The 8,563-nt window shown below is 31.5% G+C and overlaps 1 long non-coding RNA gene across 3 annotated transcripts; it reads left to right on the top strand.

Moving 5' to 3' along the window:
* The first annotated feature begins 3,268 nt into the window (after positions 1-3,268).
* On the top strand, positions 3,269-6,094 carry LOC139885794 (uncharacterized). Of its 3 annotated transcripts, XR_011772099.1 has the most exons (5): positions 3,269-3,457; positions 3,561-3,685; positions 3,816-4,972; positions 5,077-5,211; positions 5,326-6,094. It is a non-coding gene; the product is annotated as an uncharacterized lncRNA (long non-coding RNA). The 3 variants fall into 3 exon arrangements; XR_011772097.1 differs by having other exon boundaries at positions 3,816-5,211; XR_011772098.1 differs by having other exon boundaries at positions 3,561-3,784; positions 3,878-5,211.
* The last annotated feature ends 2,469 nt before the right edge of the window (positions 6,095-8,563 follow it).

Raw genomic sequence — 8,563 nt, 5'->3', positions numbered from 1 at the left:
TTGAAGAATGAAAGTGTTTGTAGGTGTTTTTGGTCGTTGGTGTATGGATTAGATATAAAGGATATGCAATTTTGTTTTCATGTAAATAAGTCATGAATGATTACTCATATTTTTGTAATTTTATGAGATATTTCATGCTAGTTGCCAAATGATGGTTCCCACATGTGTTAGGTGACTCACATGGGCTGCTAAGAGCTGATCATTGGAGTGTATATACCAATAGTACATACATCTAAAAGCTGTGTATTGTACGAGTACGAATACGGGTGCATACGAGTAGAATTGTTGATGAAACTGAACGAGAATGTAATTGTAAGCATTTTTGTTAAGTAGAAGTATTTTGATAAGTGTATTGAAGTCTTTCAAAAGTGTATAAATACATATTAAAACACTACATGTATATACATTTTAACTGAGTCGTTAAGTCATCGTTAGTCGTTACATGTAAGTGTTGTTTTGAAACCTTTAGGTTAACGATCTTGTTAAATGTTGTTAACCCAATGTTTATAATATCAAAAGAGATTTTAAATTATTATATTATCATGATATTATGATGTACGAATATCTCTTAATATGATATATATACATTAAATGTCGTTACAACGATAAACGTTACATATATGTCTCGTTTCAAAATCATTAAGTTAGTAGTCTTGTTTTTACATATGTAGTTCATTGTTAATATAATTAATGATATGTTTACTTATCATAATATCATGTTAACTATATATATAACCATATATATGTCATCATATAGTTTTTTACAAGTTTTAACGTTCGTGAATCACCGGTCAACTTGGGTGGTCAATTGTCTATATGAAACCTATTTCAATTAATCAAGTCTTAACAAGTTTGATTGCTTAACATGTTGGAAACATTTAATCATGTAAATATCAATCTCAATTAATATATATAAACATGGAAAAGTTCGGGTCACTACACCCGGCAGCGGCGCCAAAAAGTTGATTTGAGCGTTCGTCTCGTGTTTTCAACTTTGAAATAATATAAAAACAATGATCAAATAACCTAACTAATTAACACAAACGCCCGGGCAACAAAAACCAGATCATTATTGCAACTAGCAAGTATTCAGTCAAGGTTCGTTCCACAGGGAGCAATTTACATGAATCTTAAAACACTAGTAATTATCCTAAGTTGATTGGGGCGAATGTTGCTTCCATTAACTCTCCAAATATTCTCTCGTAAAGCCAATCATGTGTAGACGAAGAGCAACCATGCCTGAAATTTTTCAAAACATTGTCTTTTCAAGTAGCAAATTATCAGTAGTGATTTAAGTATAAGTCAACCGATTCTTATTCGGATGTGTTGGCATAATTCTTATGCAACCGTGTATCTTTTATTTTTCAAGAAGTTAAAAAATAAAAAAAGAAGCTATTTACTTGATTGATAATTCGTGTACAAACATTAGTATCGCGCCGACAGAAAAAAAAATGTCGAAATTTAAAAACTTTAATCACGGTAATGGTCAACTAAAATTTGGTCTAATTTAACCCATGACCCATATCACAGCGACCCGCCCATACTGCCATTTATGTAACATAACAAAAAGTTAAAGTAAAGTCATATTTATTTATGTAAGATTTTAATAAAGCCCATTAAATAAATAAATCCCCACCCTTAATATAGTAAATTTTTAATTGATCTAATGGCCAGTATTCACCTTATGTCAGAATACTATCTTAGATGTTAGATTTAAGTTTCTTTCCTAATATACCCTTACAATTACACCACGGTAACCTTCAAAACCGCTGCACACAAAATTAGTTTCAAACCTAGCAGTTTCTATTCAAAATCTTCTCAAATCCTTAGACCACCCCCTATGGTTAGTTACCCGCCCATTACCCGCTCATTACCCGTAACTAACCATAGGCACCACTTAATTACCCGCGTTAGTTATCCGCTTTCACCATAGATTTAACGGAAGAGTTATAGGAATTGCGGGTCCCAGTGCTTTTTATTGTTGGACTTGATGCTTTATTGCTTGTACGTTGTATATTAAGAGGAGTATTGTTTTAGCCATGATAGGGAGTGTTTAGTTATGAGTTAGTTATAGGATATTGGTGTTGATGTGGCGCTGATGTGGAAGGTTAAGAGGATGAATAGTTTAGTTACGATAGGGAGTGCCTTAAAAATAAAAAACAACCGGAGATAACTTTTTCATATTTTCTGTTCATGAAGGAAGTCGCCGAACATTTAATATCAAACAAATCGTTCAGAAAGTGAATCGTTGCAGACTTCCTACACTTGGTATATAACGTCTCGATTGGATTGTATATTCACAAGATCCAAACCATAAATTCGCCATCATCTTTTAAATTCACAAACCCTAAATCAACGATTTGTTTCTTGATTATGAATCTTCGAATCATATGGATCTCAAACAATTGGGGTTTCGAATGGATTCACATATTTGTTCGATGCATGCTGGGCAATTTCAATTTATAAGGTTTGATTTCCAGAACATTTAAAATCTCCTTAATCTCATTCTATTTGATGGGCAATTTCAGTTTTTAAGGTTTGATTTCTATATTTTCTTTTGTTTGAATCTTAAAATTATTTGATGGTTAATCTAGGTCTATTTTCATGTCTTTTTAATTTTTATACTTTTGAAAGACATTCTTCAACAATCCGCATTTTGTTGATGATCTTAATCGATTTGAATGTAAGAATTGAATACGTAATACCTTCGTAAATATATTTATTTATATACTATTTTTCGAATGTAGATGTAGATGAGTATTTTGACATCATATATAAAAGATGTTCGACTGTTTTTGATATCCAAAACCAAATTTGCATACACAACATATTGGTATGGTTGAACAACTTTTTCAAAACTAGATTGTTGTATTGTTATGTAATGTGATACTTGGCTTAATTTTTTTTTAACTTAAATCATACTATAAGGATAAGAGAATGGATAACCTAATATGTTGTTAACTTTTTTCACTTTGTTTTTTATTACTTGTATAAAAGCAAAGGAGTAAGGTTATATCTATCTATCTATTTATCTTCTAGTATCTATCTATCTATATCTATATCTATATCTATAACCTATAATAATTGGCATAGATATGCCACGTGTATACCTCTAACCTATTCCCTACCCCTATTCCACTAATTGCTCACAGCATGACATCTGTCCAAAATTCATTGGCCACACTATTAAACAATTAAAAAAAAAACCGTATCTTTCAATTTCTCTTGAACCCTAACTTTCTCCCTTTCATTTCACTCGATCGGTACATGTTCTTCAATTAGGGTTACCTAATTGAACCACAAATACACAATCGATTGTTCAATTTGTTCATAACGATTGTTCATAGCAATTTGTTCATATCGATTTTCGAACGTTTTCACATATCAATTTGTTCATATCGATTGAAACTTGATTAACCTATAGAACCCTTTAGGTGTTCTACAGTTTATAGTCGAGGTGGTGAATCTGTTTATTATAACTTTTTTGCTTCATGATTTTTTTAGGCAAATCAATATGTGATAAGCGGTTATTATGTTGGTTGTTTTTTTTTTTTTTGCAGATTTTGTGAGTTTCAGTAGTAATTGTTTCAAGGATCTTAGTTGCTGACTTTGGACATGACAGCCACTCCCCCTAGATTGGTTGTCGTCCTCGGGCATGGTGGCTACTCCTTGGCTAAATAATTTTGTATGCTTTGCTAACATTAACACCCGTTCTGTAAAGGAGTGTGGTGTCCTCTGTCTACTTGGCTTGCTTTGCCTCTTTATGCTAATCGATATTTGAAAGGTTTGTATAATTATTGGATCCTACTTTTCAGGGCACTGTTTTGTCACGTTGGCGCTTATATTCATGGTGGCTGTGATTGGTGTTATTATTTAGGGAACAATGACTGTAGGATATGTGCCTTGGCGTGGCAACACTTAGACGGCATGTAATTGATGCAACTGTTAGTGTATGCAGCCATGGTGGGTCTTGAATCCTGTTTTATCCTTAAATCTCAATCTCAGGTCCGAGCCTAACTAATTTTTAAACAAATTCAGGGTTTCGCAGTTATATACAGAATATTATGTTACTTATGGTGTTGGCTAATATTCTATGGTTTTGTGAACTGAATGTTGTTTGAAATTTGGAAAATTATGCAACTGTTGGGAATGCAGTTGTTCCATGTTGGCTATTGAGAGCTGTTTTGTTCTCAGTTTTCAATTCAAGGACTGAGCCTAATTAATTTTTATGCTAGCACATGCTGCTTTATATGTTTTAAACTTCATGCGGGGAAGTTATTGCAATGATGATTGTTGTTTCTTAGTTGGGTGTTGCAATTACAACAAATAGGTTATTTTTTGGCATGGCAAACAGTGATTGCAACCATACAACTCCCAAATAAGCATGAATGTTATTCATGGTAAGACGGTTAAAAAAGATAGGCTATGATGAAAAAATGTGAGAGTTAGGTCGAGCAATGAGAAAAAATGAGTTCGTATCTTAGCGGGCAAACCTATGGATTGCAGCCATGCAGATTCATATTTTCTTGCTTGATTTATATATACACCTGAGCCTTATTTCTACTAATAATTAATTATAAACTTTTTGTGATATTTATTGAACATTAGGAAATATTAAATTGCATATGTAGTTTCCATTAGAGGAGTAAGTTTCTTTTGCTCTTATTTTACAAAAAACCATAACCATCGACACTTGTGATCCACCTGTTGACTTCCTACTGATCAATCTACATCTAGAGTTTTGGTGAACACATTAAATATCAAACATCATCGAATAATTAGGTCAGTTTTGGTTAACAGGTAGTTTATGATTCTTCAAGCAAAAGGTTGAGGTCAGTTTTGGTTGTGATTTATAGTTGTGTGTCCATTATATGTATACAAAAATGTTGCAAGTAATGGTGTTATTTGATATACAGCTCCCAAAAAACAGAATTCTGTTGATTTCTCGCCTGCGTTGATTCGAGCTACAGAGGTCCAGTCGAGTTTGGCATATATTAAATGTGCTTGTATATCATTCAAATTCATAAGTTAATTTATTAATTTATGTTCATTTTTTATTCGATAACTTGTAATTAGAGTTCAAGAAGAAGGAAGAAAATGTATCAAATAGTTACACACTTTGAAGTGAACAATGGATGTATGCAAAACATTCCAGACCCTACCAAACGTTGTAATTGGGAAGAAGAACATCCCCTTAAGTCAGCATGCTTAGTTATGTTCACCCTTCCAATTATGATTCAAATGTGATTTTTATAATATATATTTATTTATTTATTCAAAGTTGACTTTTGGTAGATTATTAACGTTAACTGTTCTATTATGTAGTTACCAAAGAGAAGGGGCAAAAATTCAAGCTTGGGTTTCAAGATGCTAAAACAGAAGCTCAATCAAGAAAGCTTGAGGTAATTAAAATATCATTGTCATTAGTGGCTTTAATTATAACTACACATTGATTATGTAAACGTGCATCAAATGAGATATGATTAATCTAATCGTTGTTAAGTTTTGTTGTTACTAAATCTGAATGATCTAACTGCCACTCAACATGACCACTTTTAAACTATAAGTTAAAACTATAATCTTTCTCATATTAAAGTTAGAACTTAAAACATCATTATCATATTATAAGTTAAGGGTACATATTCTTGAAAGGGTACACTTAAGATTTCAGTGATGATTAACCAGCGTAGATGTGTATTTGGGTTTTCAAAGTTAAATGTTTGATTGTGGCTGTACAAAATTGGCTTTTAGAATTGCAATATGGAATTTAGGTAACAAATTATACTGATGATTGGTTTATTTGGTTGAATTTTTGATGGTGATCATGTTGTTTGTATTTGTTTTGTGGTCTTAAAACTTAAGTGTTTGATTAGTATATGTATGAACTCTAAAAAATTATAGACTGCTAGTCTGCTACTGAATTTCATCATGACACTTTTAATTTCAATTAATTTCATTTCATTAGGGTACATGGACCATGCGTGACTTAACATAACGTTTACATGTATTTGATCGTTTTCTTTTATCATTAACCATGTATTTGTAACATGTGTGATTTAACATATTGTCGCAGATACATGTACTTAATGTATAACAAATATGAATTACTATACAAACATTTTTAGCCACCGTGCAACGCACGGGCTACTAAAGCTAGTATATCATGTATATAACCCGTTAAACTTAGCATGAATAATTTTTAAATTAACTGTTCTAATCTACATCTATATTGGCGAGTGACATATATTACTAAAAGGGTTCTTATCATTGTTACTGGAAATGGAAATGATTTCTTAACATTGTACACTCCTTTGGTTCATGATGGACGTATGGACAAATTCTTTTGGTGCTATTCAACGTTACTACTTTATATATTATGTAATCAGTTTTTAGATTATCTATTTTTGCAAGTTCTCTTAGAAGTATTGTTTGTGGAGTAGGCAGCCTAACATTGATGAATATTATAAATATTGTTAACAAAATGTATTAGAAAGGTGGCTTATCAAAGAATGATGTACAAGAGTTTTCAAAACATTTCCTAATCAAGGTAAGCGCGCAACACAATCGTAATTCTTTTTTTAAAAACAAATTCGTATATTATGACAATCATTATTTTATATATCCCAAATTCGAAGTTTTAAACTTCGGATTTGATTTTTTTTTTTTTTTACCGTATGCCTATATAATTAGTGGGTGATGGATATTTTCATTTTTATTTTTTTTTATTAATTCACTATAATTATAGTGTGGTTTTCATAATACCCTTGTGTAATTATTTTATATTTTATACCCTTGTGGTTGAGGGTGTTTGTGATAGAAATTGCATCATGAACTAAATATAAGAAAGAAAGTTATAAGGGTGTAAAATAAATTTGGGAAGGGATATGAAAAAATTGAAAATAAGAGACAATAGTAAATGCATCAAATTTTTTCAATTTATAAAATTTCAAATTTTGACAAATGTGGCACATGGAACATCGCATATGAACATTTATAATCCATTCTTTATTGGTTACAGACTACGGAGACATATTATATATTTGTGTCATGAGTGAGGATGTGCAATAATGAAACAAAATAATAAATGTCATAAAATATTTAATTTCTCTAGTGACATAAATAAACAAGTGTCACTAATAACACCCTACAATGACATATATATAACAATTGTTACATATGTGTGCCACTATATGTCAATTAATTTGAAGTGTAGAACCTCAAATCTTAAAATATACAGAGTAAATAAAATAAATAAATAAATAGACAACATTTTCACCAATTTCTCGTTCTCAAATATGCTTCACATCCACGAAACCCACCAAGAACAACAATTGGTTAAAGATTAACATGGTGGAGGTGAAAGATAGTGGGTCCATAACAATGAAATAAATAATATACTCCATTTATGACACAAGGGATTTTGGAAATGTGCATAGGGTAAAAAAATAAAAAAATAACAAATCCGAAGTTTGAAACTTCGGATTTGGGCTACATGGTCAAAAAGCACACAAACCGAAGTTTGAAACTTCGGGTTCACCAAAACCGAAGTTTCAAACTTCGATTTTACCATTTTTGTCAAAAAAATGTAGTTTTTCTATTTTTGAAAGCATCCTACTAAAAAATGCTATTTTAAAAAAATCAACATATTGCAACTCAATCTTGAAGGTAGTTACCGCATTTTCTCTGCTATATTATTTAAAAAATAAGTCAGTATGACAGCTCAACCTTGGACTTCCATTGGTACATGTGGGTTATTCTTCACCTCTAACGGGTCAACGTTTAGATTACTAGCTATAACTGAAATAGGGTAACTAGCTAAGTTGCTCAAAGTTTAATAACAATGTGTAAAGCCTCTTAAATAGTTCTGTTTCAAAAAGTATACTGCAATTTGTAATATTGAATATACAAATTTCAACATCCTCAAGGGCTTCCGTTAAGGTGCATAAAAGACTTTAAATAACTATCACTTTAACATAACTAAATAACAGTGACGTTCATGACTTTTATGCACTTTAACGATAGCCCTTAGGGATGTCGTTTTGAAAAATTCTTCATTTATATAACTCATATTAAAAGCAGTGAATGAATATCTGTAAAGTGGTTACAAACGTAAGGTGTTTACGGGTCTACTGACCGGAGAAATTAGATTGCGATTTTGACCTTTACCCAACTTTGATAACCGTAATGTTTTGCCACCTCTAGACCAATGTAGTTGCAGAAAAAAAAATGGTGATTGCTTCGTTTACTACCTGACACTAACTCGCTAAGTTTGATTTTGTAGTGGGTCAAAGACATACGTGGTCTTTGAAGTTCTTGAAAGTAAACTAATCAAGCTAAATATAGAAGAAAATTTGTGTATTCGTACTCCCAAAGGTATGCTACAATCTTGTCACCTAATTTAGTTAGCATTCAAGTAATTTGTTTCATACTTTCAGGTTATATTTATTAGATTAGATCCGGAATTTATCTATTTCTGCGTCTCAATCAGGCATCCTCCATCTTTATGTTTGTTGATTGCGCAGACTAACACCTTCAGGCTTATTAGTTGCAACGAGTTTTAAGT

Source organism: Rutidosis leptorrhynchoides, chromosome 1, assembly GCF_046630445.1.
Source record: "Rutidosis leptorrhynchoides isolate AG116_Rl617_1_P2 chromosome 1, CSIRO_AGI_Rlap_v1, whole genome shotgun sequence".
Classification (NCBI taxonomy): Eukaryota; Viridiplantae; Streptophyta; class Magnoliopsida; order Asterales; family Asteraceae; genus Rutidosis; species Rutidosis leptorrhynchoides.
The sequence above is the reverse complement of the archived record's forward strand: the minus strand, read 5'-3'. Positions and strand labels throughout refer to the sequence as shown.